This window comes from Sturnira hondurensis, unplaced genomic scaffold (genome assembly GCF_014824575.4).
Source record: "Sturnira hondurensis isolate 20B ecotype Veracruz unplaced genomic scaffold, ASM1482457v3 Scaffold0021143, whole genome shotgun sequence".
Classification (NCBI taxonomy): domain Eukaryota; kingdom Metazoa; phylum Chordata; class Mammalia; order Chiroptera; family Phyllostomidae; genus Sturnira; species Sturnira hondurensis.
This window is the reverse complement of record NW_028093774.1, coordinates 31,300,248-31,328,069: the sequence shown is the minus strand read 5'-3', so window position 1 is coordinate 31,328,069 and position 27,822 is coordinate 31,300,248. Positions and strand designations below refer to the sequence as shown.

General features: G+C 38.8%; 1 pseudogene; it reads right to left on the bottom strand.

Annotated features, from left to right (window-relative positions):
• Positions 1–11,620: 11,620 nt before the first annotated feature.
• Positions 11,621–12,215, bottom strand: LOC118976751 (SNRPN upstream reading frame protein-like; annotated as a pseudogene).
• Between the last annotated feature and the right edge of the window lie 15,607 nt (positions 12,216–27,822).

Genomic DNA, 27,822 nt, shown 5'->3' with positions numbered 1-27,822 from the left:
CCCCCTTATTTACTGTCACCAATCGGCCTGAGCGGACACTCGGAGACCAGAGGGCCCCGCCGACGATTACTATCCAACATTCCCCATTCAAGCTCACAAATCTAAAAACTGAATTTGTATTAATTCAGGAGAAACTGCTACGCCTCCATTCCAAAAGTCCATACTTATCTGCCACATACAAAAGATAATGTGTTCTTGTCTTTCCATGCTCATAATAAACCAGGCAAAGCAAAACAAAAGGAGCCCAGACTCACTCGTCATCTGCCTTGAAAGATCCCTCTGTATTAATGGACGCAGTTAAAGGCCCTCCTGATACTAGAACCGATTATCTCCTTACATGTCCACCCCCGAGAGTCTCGGCTCCAGTCTCCGTGTGGATTTCCTGGAGAGTTGTGACTCTTCCATAACCCTTTCAGCAGAATTCATGTAGCCCTGTCGTTCCGCGTTTGGCAAGAGAGCTCTTTCCTAGGAGTAACTGGGTGGGCTTCGGTCCGCTTGCCTCTTCACATTGAGAAACGCTTCTCTTGTGGGAACGTCTGTTTCTATTCACCCGATTTTGTAATTTCTTTGATCAGCCTAAATATTTTCTTGGCAAACGGAAATTGACCATGCCATGAATATGATAACAACCTGCTTAGGGAAAAAAAGGCTATTTTGTTTCCAAGCAGCAGAAAAAGGGGGGCGGGGGGGGGCGCTAGCTGGTAGAATGTCTGTAACAGATTCCCGCACATATATTTTTTTGCAGTCTCTAAGGCGGCTTTGAGGAAAGCTGCCTTCCCCCCCTAATATAGTTTCTTCCCTTTCTCTCCTCCCTTCAGATAAACACACACCTGGTCTCTTAAAAGTCTTTGATAGTCTTTATTAAAAAAAAATAGAACTTCAATGGATGCCTCTGGAGAATTTCCCTTTAAAACATAGATGAAAGGCAAGGTTAATACAATGTTCTCTTAATCCCTTTGCCTTCTGAGTCAAAATAAATATTTTCTTCTGCATGTGATTGTACATCCTGCCATTTGGCTGTGGCTATAAGCAAATCGACCGGTAATAAAAGTGTTTGGAGGCTGTGTATTAAATGCAGTTCTCTTGAAATCAAGGCGGGAGGGGGGAGGGGGGGAAGCTTTACTTCACAGGCAGGAGTTGGTGGGTTTCTGAAAAAGCTGCAAGAAAAAGACCTTTCACCTCTCATTAGTGATGCCATCAGTGCTCCGGCAGAGTGGAGCTGAGGTCATGTTACATATGGCACACAGTCTGCTCAGCACTTGAAACGTCAGCTTTGAAATTTTAGAGAGGGGAAAGGTCATCTTTAATAAGCTAAAGTCTGGGGCTCCCATTGCCCTCATTGCAAACTGGGTGGGTGTCCATATGCTTCAAACCTTCTGGGTAAGTTTTTTTTTTTTTTTATTTGCAGTTTTAAGCTGATTTTTGTTTCCCATCTTCATTGAAGCTGTAATGTTTTCAGCTGCTAATGCTCCAAAGGCCTTTCATTTTTATAGCAACTCTGTCATCTTTCCTTTTCTTTTCATGCAATCATAAAACCGTCTGTTCTGAGTGATAGCTTTTTAGAACTTAACTTCCCAGGAGAAATGAAGTGTATCTGTCCATCTGCATACATGGATCCAGACATGTGGGCTATAAGGTTACTCTTCTGAGTGGGTAATTTAGACTTCACTGTTCTACACTACATAATTTACTGAACCTTCAGAACATTAAAACTTCCATATTATGTAAAAGCTCTAGTTTCTGAAAACTTCCTGGGTACTACTAAGATTTTTCATGCCAGTTACTGAAATTTCACATTTTATTTTTACCATGTGGAGGAAACTCTCAGATCAGAATATACTGATTCTTCCAAAAGGCTTAAAGTTAAGGCTAACTGACAGATGCGATGATGGTAGATACAACACTTTAAAAAGAGTGCTAATATCTCACTTCCTTGTTCACAAAATATTAGGAACATTTGTGAATGTTTAATCCTCATATTTGTTCAAGAAATTAAGTCAACCAAACCCAAGCCACTGCACTATCCCCAGATCCCTTTTTAGCTACTGTCAAGGTGGATATAAATATTTTGCTTTCATGTAACTCTGCAAGGGACTTCTCAAAAGTGATTTATCATTCGCTCAGTCCCAGAAACTTTGTTCCCATATGGGTCTACAGTCCAAGGGGAGCAGTCTCACTGAGGTTAACATGCATTGCTCTCTCACTTTCCTTTATATCTGTCACTCCACTTTATCTGTTTATCAGACAGTGCAGATTTTAGTTGTTTCTTTAGTTGTTTCTCCTCTCACATAAGTGACATGTTTTGTCCTTGTAAAACAAACTTTAGAAAATAAGGCAACTATGTGTGATAATCAGATGCAAACAATAAACTCAATGATATTAAAAAATTCCTTCTCCCACTGCAGTTTGAAAACGTCTGATGCAATGCAACAATTAAAGAATTTAATTATTGTAATATGCAGATGTGTTGGTTTGGTTCTGTTTCTAGTTAGATCCTCAAAAAGTCTTAATTCTGGGTGAGCCAAATTTTTTGAAAACAGTCTGCATAATAGCAACTGGAAATGTAGATGACTAGGATGATTTCACAACCAAGAACGACATCAAGTAAATAATTTATTTATAATCACCTTCCCACATTAGGGAAGATTAGGGTTCACTGCTAATAATAAGCTAGTGGACTTTTTGATACTTTAGCTAACCCAAAGTACTTGAGGCTTTGATGGCCCAAATGGCTTAGTAAGTCCAATCAATCTAGTCAATACGAGGTCAAGGTGAAGATACAGACACTGTGGCCTCAGGAGTCCATGAATGGGACGAAGGTAGTGCTGCCTCTTCTGGTTTTTGACTAAATTTTAAAGCTCCCCAAAATACTCTGGGAAAATTTAAGAGCAGAATGCATCACTGCAGGAAGTCTGAAAAACAGGAAGTGGAATATTTCAAGAGGTAGGTTCATCATTGGCAGGTCATAACTCATTAAAGGCCTATAAAAGGAATACTAATAATTTACACTTTTTATAGGATCCCTCATTCAACAACCTTGAACATTTTACAAGCCAGATCTTATTCATCTCCTTGGAATTTTGTAATAAGGGTATTATTCTTATTACAGAGTGATTATCCCTATTACAAAAATATGGCAAAGAGGTTGCATAATTTGCCCATGGAATTATAGTCAGAGGCAGTTTGGGGATTAGAGCTGTTAATCCTAGATCCTGCACAATTTATCCAAAAAGCACGTTTCCATAAAGAGACCATGATTAAAGTGATTTGGACTTAGTTCTTCTAAGTTCTCCTTAGTCCTTAAGGAGAATAAAACATTATTCTCCTTAATTTAGACTCTGTAATTCAGGTCCAAGATTTTTTTTCAGGTTCAAGAACCAGAAAAATTTCCTAAGTGTCTTTAAATCACCAAGAAAGAGAAAATGTACCACGAAGAGACTTCAGTTCACAAAGGCCTGGTAGTTCTTCCATCCTGGAAATAAACCATAGTCTTAGTTGGTGCAAATGTCATGTGGGAGGAGACATCTAGATTACAGAACCATGAGATAACTACGACAGCTTAACTGTCCCACAGAGAAGCTACTAAGTGTTCATTAACAGGGTTACGATAGAATACGTATTCTGTGACGAGATTTGGCCTGTACTCTCAATGCTTATAATTCTTCCTTTGGCTTATTTAGAAGAAACACTAGACATTCCAGAAAATTATGATTTGGTTAATATTGAGGGCAACGTTTCATGAATTTCAGGGGGACATGCAAATGACCTGAGGCATTCGTAAAAATGCAGCTTTACTTGGCCCTATACCTAGATGTTTTGATTCCCTAGGTTTGAAATGGGGCCTTGGAATTTGCATTTTAACAAGCATCCTGGGTGATTTTAATGCAATCTGTTCCTAGGCTTCTTTGAGAAGAAATACTCACTCTGCCTGAGGTAGCAGCATAGAAAAAGGAGGGTTCTATCAGAGGGTATAAAGTTTAAACTCCAAACATTGACCTAACTAGAATTTACTTTTCTTTGTATGATTTGTGAAATAGGACTTTTAGATTAGGCTTTTACTAGGGAGGAGACTCTTTGGGTTTCTGAAGAATTTTGTAGGAATTAAAATGTTCCTAGGTAATAATTAGATAGGAAATCTTTTGTCTTCCTTCCCAAGGTATTGCTTCTGCTGAATGGCTTAGCAGAAAAGTGACACCAGACCAGGAAAATGAGACAGGAAAGAAAAATCTCAGAAGAAAAGCCAAGCACCAGTCACAAAAATTAAGCAAATCTCATTGGCCAAAGAACAGTGCGTAGGAGCATGATAGAAAACGAGGAGCTGGTTTTCTCCTGAATGCCACCTTAGAAATCGAATGTTCTTAAAACATCTGTCAATGTGCATGGCCCCTTTAGAATAGAGTGACCCAACTGGGTCCCCCTCCCCCAGGATCTGCAAGAAATGGAAGTACCTGGAGAGTTGCCACAATATAATACAAGGAATAGAAAATAAAATCTAAGAGGAAGTTGAAAGTGTCAGTCTACACCACAAATAGTGGCCATTTGTTGCTTATAAAGGTACACAAAGGGTTTTTCAAGAAAGAGCACAACCACACAAATCATGCCTTCTTGCTTTTAAGAGGGAGATTAAATAATGGAAAAGGTTAATAATCATAACTTATTATTTTTCTCCCTTTAAATACCATTTGAAAATGAGATCATGGGAACATAGACACCAGACTCTTTACCGCTGGAAGAGGCCAAGAAGTAAGTCGTTGAACCTGCCACTCTAAGTAGAATCCCTCAGAAAACACTCTTGATGAGACACCCCCCAGCTCTGCTTCAACACTTGAGTGTTGGAGAACTCACTACCTCACATCTGTTTTGCATATTTCAAGACTCACCAAAACAACAAAGATATGCATGGTGGTAAAAAAAAAAAAATCACATGGAACCCATGAGCCTGTACAAACTAGATAGCATATGAAAGAAACATGGAGGGGAGTCTCCTAATTACCCGTTGGTCAAGTTAGGAAGTTAGAGCAAACTGCTAGCTAAACCACTTTCTCAAGTTTCCATTTTAGGCTTTCCTACTGTTTGCCCACTGCTTAGTAGGCTGCTGGAGTTCAGTATAGGAGAAGTAAATATTGTCATTTCAAATAAAGAACTGTTTATTATATAACAGAACAGAGGTTGCCTTCTATTTTTGAGACTCTGCTAAGTTAATTGGGGACAGTAGCCAAGGCAGCTGCCCTGGAGATGGTGTTTTCCAACAGCTCCAGTCCTGAAAGCTAAACTGGGTTCATGTTTGCCTACACAGTGGCAATCACATTGTTCCTTTCATTGAATGTTCTTTGGCTCCTTTGGAGTTGAGTGAGTGGGGGCACCATTTGTACTTCTTGACCAGCCTATTTGACTGCTGCAGTGAGGGGAAAACTTAAGCCAAGACGGATCAAAGACGAACTTGCTACCATTAAAGGGATTCAGCCCAGACATTTCTCAATGAAAGGGGAAAGGTTGACTAAATGCCGATTTCCACCTAAATCAGGGGTTCCAAAATTTGGTAGGTTGGGGACAGAGATTAGTGTTTTTTAATAACTTTTCCACATCCATTTTGATGGACATTTGTTTGTTGCCCACATTTTAGAAACAGCGATTTATCATAAATACATGATGAGAAAAAGAAATCTGAACTAAGTGATAATTTAAGGTAAATAGATGCAAAGTTTTGCTTAATAAAAGAATATTTTGGGGCCCTGGCAGGGTAGTTCAGTTGGCTAGAGTGTCATGCCCCACAATCCCAGATTGTGGTTTGACCTGCAGTCAGGGTATATCGACCAATAAATGCATATCAATGTTTCTCTCTCTCTCAAAAAAGAAAAAAGAAAAGAAAAGGGAGGAAGGAGGGAAGAAAAGAAAAATCAATAAGTAAATATTTAAAAAATAAAAGAAAATTTTCAGAAATAATAACTTGCACTTCTATAATGTTTTCTATTTTTCAAAGGGCTTCTTACATTTGGTCCTCACTTACAGGATGGATGAGAGGAACGATATTATTAACTCCATTTTACTAATAAAGAAACTGAGGTACGAGAGTGTAAGTGACTGGATATGTGGTAGGATGGAGGCCATAAGCCTGAGCTTTCCCCGTCTCTGTCGACCCAGCTGTTAGTCTCACTTCTAGTGGGTCAAAATATATCCTGTACCTCTAAGGATATATTTTAAGGATATATTTTAAGGATATATTTTAAGGATATAAGGTACATATATTATGTACCTCTAAGCTTTTTAATGGCTATAAGATATTTCATGGATTTTAAAAATTTATCTAACTGTTCTCTTATTGATAGACATGTCTTTTTTGCCAACCTTTTTCTTTTCCAAATAATGATTCTGTGACTGTCTTTACACATACGTCTTTGCATACTTGTGTGACTATTTTAATAGGGTAAATTGCTAAAAGCAAATTTACTGAGTCTAAGGGTATGTGTATTAAAATTCTGAGGAGTCTTGCTAAATTGTCCTTCAAAATTTGTACCCATTTGTGCCCCCCTTGACAGTATATAATAAACTGTCTTTCCCCCAATGCCTGTCTATACTATATAATCTTTACCAATCTGATTGGGAAAATGTGGCTAATTTTAAATCCCATTATTATTAACATTTAGCATCTTTAAATTATGTCTAAAATAGATGAGATAGGAAAGTGTAAAAATCTGAAGTGTACAGCTCAATGGCTCTTTGCACGTGGATATATCTGCGTGACCATTATCCAGATCAAGATAGAAAACATCTCCATCTTCTCAGGAAGTTCTCTCTTGCCACCGCACCTACCCCCCCCCATCCCTCTTTTGACTTCTGTCAACATTGATTCACTTTGCCTGTTCTTGAATTTGATATAAATGAAATCAAACAGTTGGATGATGTCCTCTTTTGCTTAACATAACATCTGCATTCATCCATGTTGTGTGTTAATTCTTTCTTATTATTGTTTTATATTACATTATATGACTATACAATAGATTAGCAATCCATTCTCCTGCTGATGGACATTTAAGTTGTTTCTAGTTTTTTACTGTATTAAATAAAGCTGCAATGGCATCCTTGAATATGCCCTTCACTGGGCATACATACTCCTTTCCCTTGGTCGTATACCTACAGTAGAATTGCTGAGTCATACAGCAGGTGTATGTTTAACTTTAATCGACACTGCTGAGTGGTTTTCTAAAGTTACACTCCCAGCAGCAATTGTATGAGAGTTCCACCTGCTCCCCATCCTTCCCAATACTTAGTGTTTTGAGTCTTCTAAATTGTAGATACATACTAGTTTCCTGTGGCTTTATTTTTTGTTTTCCTGATGAATAATGATGTTGACCATGCTCTATATGCTTATTAGCTATTTGGATATTCTCTTTTTTGTGATGCTTGCTCAAGCCTCTTTTCCATTCTTTAAATGGTTTCTGTGTGGGTTTTTTGTCATATCTGATTTGTATGAGGTCTTTATTCATTCTGATATAACCCTTTGTCATAGATAGATAGGTAAAATATTATCCTAGTTTTGTGACTTGCCTGTTTACTCTCAAACTGATATTTCAAAAATTGTTTTAAATTTATTGATTTTAAAGAGACAGAGGAAAGGAGGGAGGGAGGGGGAGAGAGAGAGAGAGAAACAGATTTGCTGTTCCACTTATTGATACATTAACTGATTGGGTCTTGTGTGTGCCCTGACTGTGGATGGAGCCCACAACCTTGGTGTATCAGGGTGACACTTTAATCAACTAAGCCACCTGACTAGGATCAAACTGATATATATTTTTAAGATTGTATTTATTTATCTTTAGAGGGGGAGAGAAGGAGAGAAATATCAGTGTATGGTTGCCTCTTGTGCGTCCCCTGCTGGGAACTGGCCTGCAACCCAGGCATGTGCCCTGACTGGGAATCGAACCGCCATCCTCTGGTTCGCAGGCCGGTGCTCAATCCACTGACTTACACCAGCCAGGGCCAAACTGATATTTTTAATAAAAGTTCTTAATTTCAGTTAAGCCCAATTATGTTTTTATTCTTTTACGGTTATTCTTTTATATTCTAGTTAAGAAAGCTTTATCAACCCCAAGGTCAGGAAGATGTTGCTTGTGTTTTCTTCCATAAGTTTAAATATTTTAATTTAACATTTACACTATGAACCATCTTTAATTAATTTTTGAATATTGTGTCAAAGAGGGACTCAACTTTTTGAGGATTTTTCCCCCATACGAATGTACAGTAGTTCTAGCTCATGTGTTGAAAGAAACTGTACCTTTTCCCCACAGAATAGCATTGGAACCTTAGGGGGAAATTATTCAGTATTTTACCATTTAATATGTCAGCTCTAGTTTTGTTTGTTTTTTATTTTGTAGATATATTTTGTCAGATTAATAAAATTCCCTTGTAGTTTTAATTTGCTAAGAATTTTTCCCCTAAGTACATGTTATGTTTTATTAAATGTATTTTCCCTGTCTATTGATATAATTACATGTTTTTTTTCTTTTTTATGTTAATGTAGTGAATGAAATTGATATATTAGAATGTTAAATTATCTGCTTCCTTGGGATAAAACTTATTTTGTTATTATTTATTTTTTATCTCTCTATTCAATTTGCTAGTATTTTATTTAGAAATTCTGCAACCATATGCTGGAAAGGACTTTGGTTTTGGCTCCAATTTATGTTAGCCTCATAAAACAAGGAGGTAATTGTCCTCCTTTTCTCTAATCTCTGAAAGGGTTTGAGAGAGAATATCATTATTCCTTCTGAAATATTTGGCAAAATTACCTTGAAAGGCACCTATTCCTGGGTTATCTTTATAGGAATTTAACTATATATGCCATTTCTTAATGTATTTCAGAGTATTAGTATTTTTCTTCTCTTTATATCAATTTTAGTAAATTGTAATTTTCAAGAATTTATCTACATTGTCAAATTTATTGGCAAAATGTTGTTCGTTGTGTTCTCTTAATATCTGTAGAATGTGTAGTGACATCACATTTTCAAACTCCAGATATTGGTTATTTGTGTTCCTCTTTTATTGATTACTCTTACTAGGAGATTATAAATTTTATTACTCTAAGGAACAAATTTTGGCCGTGATGATTTCTCTATTGTATATCTACTTTCTATTTCATTGGTTACTGTGCTTTATTATTTCCTTCCTCTTTATTTGAATTTGAGTTTAATCTGCTCTTTTTCTAGTTTTATAAATGAAAGCTTAGAGTATTGATTTTCAACCATTCCTCCTTTCCAATGTATTTGACACCATAAATTTCCTTCTAAGCACTGTTTTAGCTGCATCCCACAAATTAGATGTTTTTTATTTAATTGTTGTTCAAGTACAGTTTTCTGTCTTTTACTTCCATCCCAGCCCACGCCCCTCAGTGCTAAATTAGATATTTTATTTTCATTATTATTCAATTCAAAATATTTTCTAACTTTCTCTTTCACCTACAGGCCATTTAAAAATAAGTTCCTTAATTTTAATACATTTTGGGATTTTTCTCCTTATATATTTTTTTGTTTTTTAATGGTTGGAATATACATTCTATGTGATTTCAGTCCTTTGAAATTTGCCAAGTCTTATGTTATGGCCCACATATGGTCTATCTTTGGTGTGCATTTGAAAAAAATATATGTAGTCTGCAGGTATAGTATAGTCCTATAAATACCAATTAGGTTAAGTTGCTTTAAAATGTTTAAGTATCTCTTTATTGACGGCTTGGTCTTCCTGTTTTTGGTTACTGTGAGACATGTGTTAAAACCTCAAATTATGTCTGTGACTTTGTCTGCTTCTTTTATTTTACTTACTTAATTTTTGCTCTACATGTGTTAAAGCTATGTTATATCCATATGAATTTAGAATTGTTGGGTTTTATTATTGAGTAACAGTTGCATTATTATGAAATGTTCTCTATTTCTAATAACACTTGCCTGAAAGTGCATTTTGTCTCATCAATATAGTCTTCTTTCTTTCTTTCTTTCTTTCTTTCTTTCTTTCTTTCTTTCTTTCTTTCTCTTTCGTCCGTCCTTCCTTCCTTCCTTCCTCCCTCCCTCCCTCCCTCCCTTCCTCTCTCTCCCTCTCTCTTTCTTTCTTTCTCTCCCTCTCTCTTCCTTCCTTCCTTCCTTCCTTCCTTCCACTCCTAGAGAAAGCAGAAGGATGGGAGAAAGACAGGGTGAGAAACATGGATGTTAGTGAGAGAGAAGCACCTATGGGCTGCCTTCTTCATGCAACCAGCTGGGGACTGATCTACAACCCAGAAATGTGTTCCCACTGGGAATCAAGCTGAAAATCCCCGCCCAATAGGAGAACACCAAACCAACTGAGCCACACCGGCCAGGGCGACTAACTTTCTGTTGATTACTATTTCATGCCATGACTTTTTCCATCCTTATATGTTCAAGTTATCTGTTTCTTTTTGTTTAAGTNCGTCCGTCCTTCCTCCCTCCCTCCCTCCCTCCCTCCCTCCCTTCCTCTCTCTCCCTCTCTCTTTCTTTCTTTCTCTCCCTCTCTCTCCCTCTCTCTTCCATCCTTCCTTCCTTCCTTCCTTCCTTCCTCCCACTCCTAGAGAAAGCAGAAGGATGGGAGAAAGACAGGGTGAGAAACATGGACGTTAGTGAGAGAGAAGCACCTATGGGCTGCCTTCTTCATGCAACCAGCTGGGGACTGATCTACAACCCAGAAATGTGTTCCCACCGGGAATCAAGCTGAAAATCCCCGCCCAGTAGGAGAACACCAAACCAACTGAGCCACACCGGCCAGGGCGACTAACTTTCTGTTGATTACTATTTCATGCCATGACTTTTTCCATCCTTATATGTTCAAGTTATCTGTTTCTTTTTGTTTAAGTGTTTTCCCAGTAAATGGTGTATAAGGCTCTTCCAAGAAACTGACATTCGCTTACTTTTAATGAGCTTATTGACATAATTGGGTTTTAGTCTACCATCTTCTATTTGTTTTCTATTGGTTTCACTTTGTTTTTATTCTTCCTTCCTACTTTCTTTTGTAGTAGTTAAGTTTTCATTTTATTTTATCTCCATTTAATTTTTGTTATTTATTATTTTTTAAGTCTACTTATATGGGAACATGGTATATTTATTTAGGTCATGTTAAGCCTGTAGTGGGTTAAATAATGTCCTCCCCCCCTGAATTCATGTCTATTCAGAACCCCCAAATATAACTTTATTTGCAAAAAGTTCCTTTGCAGATGTAATTAAAATAAAGATTGAGATGAGATCACACAGGATTAGAATGGTCCCTAAATCCAATGAGAGTTCTATAAGAGATGGAAGAGAACACATAGATACTGAGAAGACTATGTGACGGTAGAGGGAGGGACTGGAACGATGCATCTTCAAGCCAAGAGATGACAAGAATCGCCAAGCAATCCACCAAAAGCCAGATGTGACAGCACCTCCCTCAGAGCCTCCATAAAGGAACCAACCCTACTGACACGTTCACTTAAGGCTTTTAACCTTCTGAACGTGAGGGAATAAGTTTCTGTTTTAAGCCATTCAGTTAGTGATGATCTGTTAGAGCAGCCACAGGAAACTAATGCAAAGGCTTTCAGAAAAGTTCATGTTCCCATCCTGCTTTATCTTGTTGTTCCAATACTACTTTAACCCCCTCTTGGTGTCTCAGCTAAGAATGCCTGTCTCGGTTCCACCTGGAAATTCTCCACTTGTATTTGCAGCTGCTAGATTGCCTCAGGTACAACTGACGCTCTTCCTTACTCAGGGAGGCTGTTCTACTGCTGTTTCGTGTTTGACTTGGACTTCCACCTCTGACATGTGCTGTTCTACAGTCTGTCTCAGGTGTAAGCGGTCCCTGGACCGCTCCACTGGCCACTTTTCTGGCCAGAAGACCAGTCTTCTCCACAGCTGCTCCGCTCCAATCCATTGCTTTCTTGCATCCTATATGGCAATGGGATCCCCGAAATTGTACTTGTTCCTCTTAACCCCTCCCCACAAAAGCTTTTAGTGTGTTGCCTTTATCCACGATGTGCTGAAATTTCACAATGTGTCTAGGTATGAATTTTTAATTCATCTTGTTCTGTATTTAACAGGCCCTTTCAGTCTGAAATTTTATACCTTATATCAACTCTGGGGATGTTATTGTATTATTTTTATGATTTTTTCCCCTCTGTTCACTATTCCTGGATCTCTTACTGGACGGATACTGATTCTTTCAGTTGGTTCTACCTCTCTTGACATTTCCCTTTTTGTGTTTCCTGTCTTTTGGTCTTTTTGTTCTGTATTCCAGGAGATTTTCTTGACTTTTTCTTACATTCTTAGATTTATTATTTATCATTATTATTTATCATTACTTAATCTCCATGAATTCTTTATTGTATTCCTTTGCTCCTTTTTTATAATAGTCTCTTCTTGTGTAAATGGATACAGTATCTTCTCTTTTGGACACAAATGGGAATTCCTTATAGTATTTATATTTTATGAATTATTTTTATACTGTCTGGGTCAGTTTTTTAATATTTATTTTGGTTATTCTCACTTGAACTACAGAATTTGCTACTCATCCTTGGTCTTTCAGGTATCTTTGCAAATCAAGGACAAGTTTGATTGATATAGGTGGCTTGGGTGGGGTTTCCTTTGTCCTGACCCTGAATTAGAGCTAAGTTTTGTGTTTGGAGGTATGAATGTGAATGATAGGATTCACTTTAGGGTTTGGGGGGCAGGTGGTAAAGTTGGGCCTCTCCCCAGGTGCCACAGCAAAGTGAGTCCTCTCTGGGGCTCCAAACCTGTACTCTGAATTGTTATTGCAAGGACACACTACATATCATACCTAAATTTCTTCAGAGATCATTTTTCCAACTTGGCTTGGGGGCAAAAGTCTTGCTGTATAGCATGACAGGAACAGGGGACCAAAGACCAACAGGACTCTATGCTTTGGCTCCATCAGTGCAGATACTGGAAAGTTGGGGATGAGGGCACTGGCACTCATGACACCATGAATTGAGCAGGAAAACTGTATTCCTCAGAGTAGATTGCAATGCTTTTATCTGAAGACAAAAGCTATAACTGTCCACTATAATAAGCAAATGTGATTAACTCAATTTAATGAGTGAATGTGGTGAAATATTGTAAACGAATCATGGAGGTTAGGAATGAGGAGCAGTATGATATCGTAAATCAATCTAGTATACACAACACCATTGTTGGTCATTGTGGGAAAAGCTAGAGAGAATGATTAAGCATTTCCAGGAACTTGACCCAGTTCACACCGTTGGGGATGGAGAGGAAGATGCCTGAGGAAGGAAAAGCTTTAAAAATCACAAACATCATAGCAAAGATGCTGTAGGCTTCACTAGAGACCAACTTCTGGTTTCTGGCTTACTGAAATTTCCCTTCAAGTGAGCATAGAGTAATCATGGGAGGAGAATGTGGCGGTGGAAAAGACATTTGGAATTTCACAGAATGTTTTGGGCCTTTTTCCAATCCACTTGTATTCAGTTCCTATCCATTTCAAAGGCTTTTCTGAGTGCTGACAAGGAAGAAAGTTCTGCTAAATTGGAACCTTTTAAATAGATCAAGATTTTCAACATATCCCAAACACGGTGAGTTCTATGCAGATAAATCTCAACCATATCACAATGTTGATGGGATTATTCGTTTTTTTCCTTTTTATCGGAGTAACTGACAATCCCAATCACAGATCAGGCATTTGGCCCTAACAAAAGTAGTAATGGAGTAACTCAAACAGGCAGTGATCCCCTTATCCAGTTTCCCATCTGAGCTTTAGCTGGGATGTTTAATGTTCATTTCCTCCTTTCCACTGACATTCTAGCTCGGTCAGGGAGGTCTGATAGTCCTTTCCGGGGGATGCTGCTACTTCCGCATTCTTACATGAGAACCGGAATTTCATTTGGAAAGATAAATTACATTGGACTTGATCAATAACCTCAAAGAACTAAAAGAAAAAAAGATGACCTGTTATTTGACTTTAATATGTACTTGATGTCCATGATTTGTGTTCATGTGTTAATTGAAGGGTTGCTAGCAATTAGATTAGCCACTGTTAACATCTAAAAATTGATTCAAATGCAAAAAGAATCAATACTTGAGCTATATGTTTAAACATCGTAATGCTAACAAAAGAGGAATCTTCCCAATTGAATTATTTTTTGCTTTCTGCATTTTAGAACATGGAGTATATCTAAGTGAGGTGAAAATCACCCACTGTTGTAAAGGACAATGTTAATATCTTGCTGTGGTCATAGAAACGATGGCAGTGGCACAGGTATGAGCAGTAAGTGGTAAGTATAGTTTGTGAAACTAAAATTTCTTAGCATTAAATTTGACAAAAGATTATAGTAATTACAGTGCCTGACATTATTTGGGTGCTTGGTAAGTGTTATTTTATTTTTGTCATTTAATCTGCACAAGATTTTTATGAAGTGAGTACTAAGCAAGTCTGCACGGATCCCCCTCCGTGAAGTTACAAGCTGGGTTGAAGCCCAGGTCTGCTGAACGTGGATCCAGAAACCGTAACATGTCCACTATGTTTTAGCAACTGTCATTCTAGATATCCTAAACCAATGGAGCCTTAATGGAGCTTTAGAGGGTGAAAAGTCATTGGAGTTTGCCAATTATTTGCTGTTGTATTTCATAATTTAAGTCTCAGAAACTATCTCGTTAAATTTTGATACCCATAGGCCCTGGCTGGGTAGCTCAGTTGGTTAGAACATAGTTTTGATGCACCCAAGTTGTAGGTTCAGTCCTGGGTCAGGGCACCTACAAGGATCAACCAATGAATGCATAAATAAGTGAAACAACAAATCAGCATTTCTCTCCCTAAAAATCAATAATACATTTTGGATAGCCCCAAACCCTTAATTTTGTTTGTTGAATTGGATTCTAAAATTCTAATGGTGAAATTCACAAAAATTTTTAATATGTTCTATTCTTTTGATTCTTTCCAGTTCTCAAATTAAGAACTATTAGCATGCATGCAATCGTAGACCACAGAAACATTATGGATCTGAGTTGGGGGACTAAACCTAGCTCTGTGTGTGTGTGTGTGTGTGTGTGCATGTGCCTGACTTTGTCAGTGGTGAAGTTGCTTTGATAGGCATAATTTCAGCCAAAGAAGCTGCATTTAAACATGGGCTCTGTTTAAAAATAGCAAAACCCCTTGATGCAGACTCTCCTTGTTGTTTTTTGTTTTTAAGTATTACTGAGAAGCTAAACACAGTTATGTAAATGTATGTCCAGTAGGCCCCCCCTGGGCCCTACGGAAAGTGGATAGCAGGATCTTCTGTGGCTTGACAGAGGGTATTTATAACAAGCCCTTGGTTTGCAGAGTTGGACCCTGGAGAGAGGAGGTAGGGGTCTGAGGAGTAAATTTGCTGAAATTCTGGAGAGCCAACATTTTCTCTTCTGTGGTTCCACTTTATTCGAACATCTTTAAAGGACTGAGATAATCTTGCCATCAGCCAGTCAGTAGGACAGGACACCGAGAGCCTCCAGATGTAAATTACTCCAAGGCAAGGAAAGTCTTGACTTGGTGGCCTGGCACCCAGAGGGTCTGGGTCATCCTGGCACAGAATGTTGGTGAGGTTGGATGTCCCTCCTGCCATTGTCACCTCAGCATAGAGGATGTGCTTTAGAAGCAAATGATTGAGCATGTGAAGGTAAAGCAACATAACTGGTACTCCAAGCCTGCAGTATTCTGGGCTGGATACAGCTTTGGAAGGAATGGTTCATTCTTTCTTGGTTCAATGATTTTAAAACTAAGTAAGTTATTTGTAATCCAATCCATAGAGTGTAAATGAAAGCATTGTTTTAATACACTTTAATATTCAACTTCAAATATTCAGGCTCTGACTACGTTGACAATTATATTTTGAATAAAATTTTTACTTTAGATTAATAAATGCTTTATTTGGGAATACCTTAATACTCTTAACATTTCTTTCTTTTAAACCTAATTTGCTTTGTAAAGGCTTATTTTAACTTTGAAACCATTAATTTCCACCATTTCATAAAAAAAAATGTTTGTGTTTGATCTGTTTGAGGCCTCAAAAATTTCTGTTCGTCTTTTCTTGTCTTTGCTACTGTGAGAAAGGACTTTCTGCTGTTTGGGTTGTAAAGATCACCCAAATCACACTGTGGGGTAAATAGGACAGGGATCACTCTTCCTGTTTCTGGTTGAGGAAAGTGAGATAGGTTATGAGTTGACGAGGGTCTCACAGCTGGCCAGCAACAGCCCTGGAACTTGCATGGGCTACGCCCACAGTTATGTGCTGGTGATCCTTATGAATAGTTTCTTAGACTGAAAAGTGTTTTTCAAAGAGGAGGCAGATATGACTTCAAATCTGAAAGCTTCTGCTTCTTATCTTTGGTTGGGCAAGGAACCTAAACTCTGAGTCCTAGAGTCCTCATATGTAGAATGGGAGAAAATAATATAAAATTTGCAAGGTTGTTAGGATTTCATGAACTACGAGTTTTTAAGTGCCTGGTACTGTACTATATAAGAAATACTATGGACTTAATGGAGGTCAAAATGGAGGTGTAGGTAGACATGGTTTACCTCCTCGCACATCCTCAACAAAAATTACAACTAGACTACAAAACAAATATCACCTAGAATCAGAAAACTGAGCTGTATGGAAGTCTGACAAGCAAGGAATTAAAGAAGTCACATTCATCCAGATGGGTAGGAGGAGCAGGGATGAACAGAGAGGCAAGGAGATGTAGAGATGTGGAATGGCTGGTCCCCATACCATGTTTGGTGGATAAAAATTGGTAGGGATACCTTGAGAATGAGGGATCCCAGCTCCACACCAGACCACCCAGCCCAGGGTTCCAGTGCCAAGAAGATAAATCCTCATAACTTCTGGCTGTAAAAACCAGTGAAGGTTGGGGCGGCAGAAGAAACTGCAGGACTCTTAATGGGCCTGCAATGGACTTAAGACTTACGCAGACGTACTCTGTCTGGGCTTCAGCACCAGGGCAGCAGCTGGAAGGGCACCAGTGTCATTCAGGGAGAGGAACTGAAGTGTCTGGCATGAGAGTACCGGGGAACAGCTTCCTCCTGGACAAAACTCCAGAGGCCAGGTAGTGGCATTATCCCTTCTCTGAGCCCTCCCCCACACAGAGCCACTGAGTGGAGACACCGTATCTGAGACTATCAACCTGGTTCACAGGGATTGCCATGCCCTGGAGATTACCTAAGGCTCTGCCCCATCCAAGTTATTGGTGAGCTTTTCTACAATAGACTATGCTACTAAAATAGGGAGTCAGAGCAGCTCTATCTACTACACAGAAACAAACTCAGGCCCTGGCTGGTATGGCTCAGTTAATTGAGCACTGGCCTCTGAACTGAAAGGTTGCTGGTTTGATTCTCTATTGGGCACATGGCTAGGTTGATGGCAAGGTCCCCAGCTGGGGGTGAGCAAGAGGCAACCAACTGATGTTTCTCTCACACATGGATGTTCCTCTCCCTCTTTCTCCCTCCCTTCTCCTCTTTCTAAAAAAATAAATAAAATATTTAAAAAACAAACAAACACAGGGAGGCTGCCAAATTGAGAAGACAAAGAGAATGGCCCAAGTGAAAGAACAGATCAAAACTCCAGAAAAAGAACTAAACAGAATGGAGATAGGCAATTGATCAGATGCAGAGTTCAAAACACTGATTATTAGGATTCTCAAGGAACTCATTAGGTACTTCAAAAGCATAAAAAAGACCCAGGCAGAAATGAAGTTTATACTAAATGAAATAAAGATAAATTTACAGCGAACCTACAATGGAAGGAATGATGCCAAGAATCAAATCAATGATTTAGAAATTAAGGAAGAAAAAAAATTTCAACCAGAACAGCAAGAAGAAATAGAATCCAAAAATATAAGGATAGGCTAAGGAGCCTCTGGGACAATTTCAAATGTACGAACTTTCGAATTATAGGGGTGCCAGAAGGAGAAGAGAAAAAGCAAGACATTGAAAGCTTATTTCAAAAAATAATAAAAGAAAACCTCTCTAATTTGGTGAAGGAAATAGACATATAAGTCTAGGGAGCACAGAGAGTCCCAAACAAGTTGGACCCAAAGAGGACCATACCAAGACACATTATAATTAAAATGTCAAAGTTTAAAAATAAAGAGAGTATCTTAAAAGCAGCAAGAGAAAAGCAGAGAGTTACCTACAAAGGAGTTCCCATAAGACTGTCAGCTGATTTCTCCAAGAAACTTTACAGGCTAGAAAGGACTGGCAAGAAGTATTCAAAGTGATGGAAAGCAAGGACCTACAACTGAGATTACTCAATCTAGCAAAGCTATCATTTAGAATGGAAGGGCAAATAAAGTGCTTCCCACACTAGGGAAAGGTAAAGGAATTCATCATCACCAAGCCAGTATTATATGAAATGTTAAAGGGACTTATTTAAGAAAGAGATCAAAACAATGAACATTAAAATGGTAATAAATTAACAACTATCAACAATTGAATCTTTAAAACAAAGTAAGCAAACAATCAGAACAGGAACAGAATCATAGATATGGAGGTCATTTGGAGGGTTATCAGTTGGGAGATAGAAGGGGAACATGGGCAAAAGGTGCAGAGATTAAGGAGTATAATTTGTAGGTACAGAACAGACAGGGGGAGGTTAAGACTGAATAGGAAATGGAGAAGCCAGAGAACTTACACGCGTGGCCCATGGACATGAACAGAGGGGGTGTATTGCCACAGGTAATGAGGGGTACCAGGTAGAGGGGCACAAATGAGAAAAAACGGGACAACTGTAATAGCATAATCAATAAGATATATTAAATAAAAAGAAACACTATGCAGTGAGTTGAGTCATAAGAGAACAGAACACATCATATAATTATTTCAAAGCATTGTAAGAAAGGTGTCTAGTGGTGTATACAGAAAGAAGAAAGTGGATTTCAACTTCTAATCAGAAGGTGATTAGAGTTGTTTTTTCAAGTATTCAGAAGGCCTCTAAGGAAGTATTCCAGAAGCATTGCTGAACTCCAGTGCACAAGGGAGAAAGAAATAAATGTTCTTCTTTTTTTTTTCACTTAAAACCTTTTTCTTATTATCCAAGTAAAACATGCTCATTGAAATGCTCAGTACATGGGAGAAAAGAAGAAATACTCAGTGCAATGGACAGTTGCTATTTGGATGGTCCAGCAGCTAATTTTCTTCTAGGTATATCACATTTCTTTTTATCTATCTATCTATCTAACTATCTACTTTTAGAGAGAAGGGATGAGAGGGAGAAAGAGAGAGAGAGAAGCATCAATGTGTGGTTGCCTCTCCTGTACCCCCTACAGGGGACCTGGTGGGCAACCCAGGCATATGCCCTAGACTGGTAATCCAACTGGTGGCCCAAATTCACCAATCACAGTTTGTCACTACCATCACCCTGGCTACTGTGATTGGGTAATGGTTGGACATGTGATCTAAAGTGGGCCAATGAGAATTTTTCATTTGGATTATTTTAGCTGCATCTGCCTATAGTCTGTCCCAAAGAATGGGGGAATATTCTTTGCCTCTCTAGTGAGAAAACCAGAAAGTGTGAATCCAGGAGCTGCTGGCAACAGTTACGAGGCTTGTGGAGAAGTCAAGTCTACCATAGGAGACACCCTAATGTGCGTTTCTAGTAACTGGTTCAATGAACCAATAAATGTCCTTTTATTTTTTATTTTTTATTTTTTTGTTGTTGTTCATGTACAGTTTTCTCCATTTTCCAGCCACCACTTCCTGCCATCGCCCCCTTCTCAGCTCCCACCTTCAATCCTTGCCCCCTTTGACTTTGTCCATGGGTACTTTATACATGTTCCTTGATGACCCCTCCCCCTCTTCCCCTGTTATTCTCTCCCCACTCCCCTCTGGTTATTGTCAGTTTGTTCTTTATTTCCATGTCTCTGGTTATATTTTGCTCGCTGTTTGTCTTGTTGATTAAGTTTGATTAGGTTCCAGTTATAGGTGAGAGTATATGCTATTTGTCTTTCAATTAGCGTAATTAAAAGACAAATTATGTCTTAGCATAATGCTTTCCAGTTCCATCCATGCTGTTGTGAAGGGTAGGAGTTCCTCTTTTCTTTCTGCTGTGTAGTATTCCACTGTGTGAATTTACCAGTTTTTGATCCACTCATTTACTGATGGGCACTTAGGCTGCTTCCAGGACTTAGCTATTGTAAATTGTGCTGCTGTGAACATTGGGGTGAATAGAGTCTTTTGACTAGGGTGTAATCCCAGCAATGGAACTGCCGAGTCAAAAGGCAGTTCCATTTTTAGTTTTTTGAGGAAATTCCATACTGTTTTCCACAGTGGCTGTACCAGTCTGCATTCCCACAATAAATGTCCTTTTAATTAGGCTAAGTTTGTTTTGGGTTTCTGTCACAATTAGAAGGCCTGATAGCAAACAAAAAAGTATAAAGAAACACATAATATACATACACATACAGAGACAACAACTCTCATGTACTTGTGGTCTTTTTACTAAGCATTTTGTTGTTGTTTTTCATTGTACCAATTTCTAGTATCATTGAAAATCCTAATAAGTAATTATAGTTTTCATAACTGGCCCCATAATAGCGGACATTTAGATTGTATGACATTTAGACATTTAGGTAAAGGTTTTGATGCATTGTGGGAACAAATATTTGTATCTTTAATTATTTCTTTGGGATATATTACTAGAAAGATAATCACAGAGTCAGAGTATTAATTAAGACATTTCAAGTTTTTTTACTTCCGGAGGGGAAAAAGAATTAGACAACTTAAAATTATATAAAAGCAAACAAGCCGCCCTCCCACGTTCAGTCATGTTCCGTCATGCTGCCTCTTCCCTAGGCTGCGTGTGTGTGCATCCTCTGCTTGGCCTTTAGAGGAACCCATTCACCTATGGTTTTGTAGAAGTAATTCTTGTGTACTTTGAGTTTCCCATTTTTATCAATATATGTCTTATTAGCTGCTGGCATTTAATTGTCTCCTGCCAATGATGGACATCTAAGCTTTTTCCAGTCTTTTGCTACTACAAAGAAGTCCCACTAAGTACCCTTATATTTAGAAGTATAGCAAATGTGCGCATATACACAGGGGTAGACAAAAGTGGGCTTATAGCTGTGACACAAACAAATAAAACAATTTGTTTTAATAAAACAATTAATAAGTAATAGTAGAAGAATAAACTCTGTATTTGCATACTCACAGCTGAAAACCTATTTTTTGTCCACCCCGTATATGTAAGACAGATCTCTAGAGAGAAATACTGAGTGAGAGTATGTGCATTTTTCTGGGTGTACATTCCCCAAATATCTCCACACTGCTGTTCCAAATAGACTCCCAACAACAACATATGAAATGATGTGGACTCTGGCTTGCTGTGTCTGCGGCGTTGTGGATGAAATGAGACAAATTCACATGGACTACTGAGTCCTGTGGAGGAAAAGGGACGGTGCGGCCACTCTCTCTAGAGGAGAGTGTGTCCACCCTTGCCTTGACAGACTTTCACTGGGTTCAGTTTGCACAAGAATACAAGGTGTATACATAAAGCTCATCAATCATTGTCAGGCAGAAATGTTTAAACAATAGATAACATTCAAAGAACTCTGAGGGCTTATTCTGATTCAGGGTCAGATAGTTAAAGGGCCATAAAACTTTGGGGAACAAGCTTACTTCCTGTTTGGACCTTTATCATTTAAACTGAGGCTATTAGCAAAGCAGGTTTCATAGGATTTTATGCATTCTTTCTTAGGCCCGATTGCCCCAGGGAACCCACCCTTTCCAGAACAGGGCCACACCCACCTCCAACATTGTTTCAGGTTTAAGTCAGGCCGGGGAAGTAAGGCAGCCAAGAGATTAGGAGACTTCTTGCAGACAGAATGAGGACTCAGGCTATGTCAAAGCCAAGGGGTGAGGGTCCATCACTCCCTTTTTCTATAGCCCCCCAAGTTCTTCCCAGAGAGTCCGTTCATGACCGTGTGTCTTAGGTTGTCGCTCTTTTGAGGAATCTTACTCGTCATTGATTAACCAGTCATCTGCTCAGGGCCAAGCAGGGTGAAAAGAAGGGAGGCAGAGGTGGTGCCCCTACCAGGAAGATAACCTTTGTCTCCTAAGTGGCTTATGGTCCCAAGGTCCTTTACCAAGCCTTAACCTTGGGGGATTACAGCTTCAGAAACCAGGGAGGGCATTTCCCAACAATGGAAGAACATGCTTTCAGAACATGCTTTCAGATACCTCACTAATAGGTTGTATTAACAAATTTTTTAAATTTATTTTTTAAGATTTTCTTTATTTACCTTTAGAGGGGAAGGGAAGAAGAGAGGGAGAGAAATGTCAATGTATGGTTGCCTCCCATGTGTATACCCTGCTGGGAACTGACCTGCAACCCAGGCTGGGTATTGAACCATGATCCTTTGGTTCACAGGCCTGAGCTGAATCCACTGAGCTACACCAGCCAGGGTTGTACTAACAGATTTTTATGTTTTTGCCCAAGTGATCAATAAAGTTTGTTTCTTTTTACAATTGTAATTTGGAAAATAGCCTTCTGGAAAGGTTGCATAAAGTTTTTAGAAGATTTTATTTGTTTACCTTTTAGAGAGAGGGGAAGGGAGGGAGAGAAACGTTGATTGGGACCTGGCCTGCCACCCAGGTATGTGCCCTCAGTGGGAATTGATTTGGCGACATTTTGGTTTGTGGGACAACACCCAACCCACTAAAGCCACACCAGTCACGGTTGGAAAGATTACATGAATGTGTACTTCCATCTGCAAGATGTGAAACTGTCTGCCTTGTTGCATCTTCATCAGCATTAAGCACCATCATAATTTTTAAATCTTCACTAATATAATAGGAGATAATAGTATCTCATTTTAAAAGCTTGCATCTTATTCATTTATATGACACTTGTTTTCCAAGCCCCTAGAGTGTGGGACACTGACAACTGTGGTGAGACACTCTCCTTGCCCTGAAGGAACTTATATTCCTTTAATTACTAAGTTTGAACGTTAAAAAATGAGCAGTTTTGAATTGTGTTTTAAGTTAGGAATTATGCATTTCCTCAAACTTTTTAGCGAGACAGGAGATGATAAATTTAAAGATGATGTTTATTATTCTAGCAGGAAGCTGAATCTATATATCTGTAATGAAAAATGGCATTTCCTGGCTCATTTGTATGACTGCTTTTTTCCTATTATCTGGAAGGGATAGTCTATAGGCTTCAAGAAAGTAGGCAGAGTACAATGGCAGACACCACTAGTTGACCCCCAGTGTCTATTGTCCCCTTCCTCCTTTTAAGAACAAAATGATCTCACCTGTTAGTAGGGCATATGGCCACTCAGGTAGAGACTCCAGTCCCCTTAGAGCTGGTATATTTGTCCTAAGATATTCAAGACCATTCATCTGTTGAAGAACACAGTGAAACTGTACTTATTAAATAAATAAAAACAAATACAAACTTGTATTATATTTCCTAAATTTCAGCCAAATGTGTATATGTGTGTGTGTGTATATATGCACATCTCCTATGTAACACATCTTACAAAGAAAAGCAAAACAAAAAACCCCAGAATAACCTATGTTTTTCTATGGCTAATTTTTATGGTTTTATTATAGCTAATGATTTTTCAACACAGGAATCTTCTTGAAGGAAATTTTCCAGGCTCTGGATAAGATGGTTGTGGGGAAAACGCCACTGTTGATTGTTTTCAGAGGATCCAACAGCTTAGATTCCACTGGCGGGTCCTTGATACTCGTCAGGAAAGGGGAGCACACAAAGAAGGGAAGATGGTGACAGTCTCTGTCTTTTGTCTGCTCATCCATCCTTCTCTCCCTATCCCCCAAATAAACACACACACACACACACACACTCTTGCTGCACTTAGGAACAAAGAACACTTTGCTTAGTTTTATTAATCTGCAACTCATCATCCACTATTATACTTAGTTCATTGGAGTCTTCAAAAGTGTTCCTTGAAATGCAAATTCCCCAGGCTGAGAGGGTTGGGCCCATTAAACTGTTAACCACTCATATCTTGATGATCAGTTAAGGCATTTAGGGAGGTAGCGCAATACCTGAGCGAAGGGCAGACCCATGAGGGAGCGAAGCAGATACCTGTGCAGAAAGTGAAAGAGTATGAAGCTGGACCTGCCTTGCCTAGCTCTACCCCTCTAAATACTTCTAGGGGGCACAGGGTGTTTACTCAATATCAGTTATTTTATCTTTTGCCTTTGTAGCCCTTGGCAGGTCACAGTGTACTTTCACTCTGTCATTGATTTGACCTTCTTAACCTGTGGGTAGGGAGGAGGGAGTGCATTTTAAAATCCTCTTTCTTTTTTATAATTATATGGATCTCAAATAGGATCATATCCAACACACTTATTTCAATAGGAAAAAATGGGCCCAGAGAGGTGAGCTGATATTTCCTATACCTTAAGACTACCCAGAATCCAGATTTTTCTGATGCCTAAACTCTGTGTTCCATTTACCATTCCTCCTAGACTCTCTAGACATCTGCTCAGTTCAAATACAAGTACTAGACATATATCCACAGAAAGAATATTTCTAGAAAGTATATCTATACATAATTATAAATAGCTTTTCTGTATATCACTGCTATTTTCAAACATTGATCTAAAAAGGCTTAATGAGTACATTTTTGCTAATGGCCCAGTTGTCAAACTTTTAACCAACCTCTATCATCTGAACCTATTTGATAGTAAGTGAAAAAAAAAGCTTGGACAAGAAGGAAAATACTCTAAAGATTCCTATAACCACGCCAGTACTACCCCAATTTACCTTTGTCCTCTAAATAAGGATAATACTTTAACCATTTTAGCCATAAAGTTTCCTAATCCATCTCAAGTGGAATGATTTAAAGGGATGAATAACAGTTATTGTTTATTTAACAAATAATTTTTAAGTGCCTACTGTGCCCTACTTACTATGAGGGGAACCCCTAAAACCCAGGATTTATTTATTAAAAAATTGTGTATTTATTCTTACATGTTTAAAATTCGGTCACTTCAAAGCACTCTCCATTTGATGCAATACACCTATCGAGATGTTTTTTTTCCCCCACTGCTCTAAACAGTTTTAAACTTGCCGGTTTTGATGCCATTTAGTGCTTCTGCTGTTTTTTGTTTCAGTTCTTCCACATTGGCAAAATGTTTCCCTTTGAGGACATTTTTTTCATCTGGGGAAACAAAAAAAAAAGTTGCTTAGGGTGAGGTGAGGTCAGGTGAATAGGGAGGGCGGGGCAGGAGGATCATGATGTTTTGGGTCAAAAATTGCTGAACACTCAGTGCTGAACCTCAGTTGGAAGAATGATCATGAGATGAGCAAACGCATTGAAATTCTTTTAAAAAACTCACTGAAGCTGAACGCAGCTTCTCACAACACCAACTGGTACACTCATACAGATGGGATCCTAGAACACTCACCTAGCCAGGGCAGCCTTTACTACAAGGGGCCTACCCTCCAGAAGATAATTCTGGGGTTTTTTTGGGTTTCCCCTTGTGAATGTGAGAGAAACAAAGATGAAAGTGTAGAAAGGAAAACACAATTACAGGGATGTGATAAGTGCCACATTAAAAGAAGGTTTAAATCCCTAATTACAGAATGGGCCACACACTATTCTACTGTGGGGGTGCAACAGAGCTTCCTGGAGCATTACCTCTAGTGAGTCTTGAAGTTTGGGTGGTAAGAAAGAACCTGGTCCATTTGGGGAATACCAGTAGTTTCGTATGGCTACAGATGGACTAGACAAAGAGATAGGGCCTGGGTCAGGGGGGCTTTGTATGTTAAGGAGTTTAAATGGTATTTCATAGGCCCTGGAGATCCATTGCAGGTTCTAAACTGGAAAGCAGGCTCGGATACTAAGTCTTGAATTCTGAAAGTTACATCTGCATGTAGTTGTAATGTATCCTGGAATGAGGACCAGACATTGGGATTTAGTCAAGAAATGATAAATTCCTAAACTATATTAGTAACCTTAGAAATAGAGGGGAAGGAACTGATTGAAAAGACAATGGAAGAGAGGACATGGATACACATATGATATGGTCAGTTGGGAAGAAAGTGAAACAATGCCAAAGTGAGTCCCAAGTTTTTTAACTGGACAATGAGTGAATCAATGCTATGAAAATGAGGAACACAGAGTGCAAAAGAGGCTTAGAGCAAAGACAATAGTTTAAATTTTTATATATTGAGTCATAGTTGACTGGGACACTGAAAATATCCATTAGGGAACTGGATCTACCAGCTCGGAGTTCAGGGAACAGGTTCAGGTTGGGACAATCCCAGCAGGAAGCTGGCGGCTTTAGTTAACGGCAGGAGACAGAGTAGACAGAAATCTGTCACAGAATTCCGAAGACACTGGGGGACAAACTGCTATACGTGCTTAAAGTATTTCCTCTTCAACAGCTTAGGACAACCAGACATCATTTCGACATTTCTGCCTTCACTTTAGCTTCCTACAATGCCATTCTCCAAGAAATAGGCCTGGTGGAAATCTTAAAGCATAAATCCTGTTTTATCATTCCTCGCTTCTCAGACTCCAATCCAAACTATTTGGCACAGAATAAAGCTCCACCTGTGATGTGATTCCTCTCTTTCTGAGTGGATCTCCTATCACACGACTCCGAGACTTTACACTGTGATCCAGCTGCTCTGCTCCTGGCCCGGGCCCTGCTGTTCCCTACGTCTGGAATGCTCTTTTCTAGGTCCTGCAGACTGGCTCTTTCATCATTCAAGCTTCTCTGATGAAATGTTACTTCCTCAGAGACCTTCCTTGACAAATCTAATGTATATCCTCACCTCTACCATTCCCTATGCTTAATCCCATTACCCTGTTATTGACTTTACAGCACTGACCATTATTTGAATGTGTTTTATTTACTTAACTTTACTAGCTCTGGTATTGGCAATGGTTATGTGCAAAAGTAAATCTCTACACGCATTATTTCTTAAGAGAAACTGGAAAAGTGAGATAGAATCATGTAGCCGAAGGTCTTGAATTCCCATTGAGGGGTTTTATTTGATTTGCTAGTTTTCCAGGAGCCAAAAAATGTTTGAAGTAGGTCAGTGACCTTGTCAAGTATTTTGAAATATTTGTTTGGTTAAGATGTTATAAAATGTAATCACTCCACAATACTCTGACCCTGTACTCACTTACTGAGGCACTATTCACTTTAACTGGTTTAACTACACAGAAAATTTGTAAACTAAATAAATGAACTCAATGACAAGAATATAAAAAACCCAGGCATAGTATCTGACATTCATTTGATGGCTTTGCAATAGAATTGTGCAGTTCTCCTTTACTACTGGTCTCCTCTTCCTCTCAACGTGGGGGCCATACAAAATCATTTCAAGTGTGGGAGACGTAACTTTAAAATTAGGACCAGACTGTACCATGACTGTCTTCCACACACTCAGTAATACAGTTCTGTCCATGACTTTGTCAAACCACTGGTAGATCTAACTGTGGTACAACCAGACTGGCTAATGGGAGTGTTTTAGAAGGTGGATTACACCGAGTTTTCAATTAGACTGGAAAGATCTTTGAACCTTGCGATTTAGTTTTATTAAACCTTCTAGAGTACTGGATTTAGATTTTGGGATATCAAAGTGAACAAGATACATTTCTTTCCTTTAAGGAGGATAAATTGTCATCATTTAGCTCTATGTATGCAGTACGGTGAAGTGAATTGCATAATTTTGTACAGAGACCAACACATTTTTCCAAAATGACTCCTTTTGTCCTTGTATTTGCCACCCAGTAAAATGCTTGTGTGGGTTTTCTTCTTTTTCCTTCTTTGCCTTTTCAGGGAAAAATAACTTTCCACACCAGG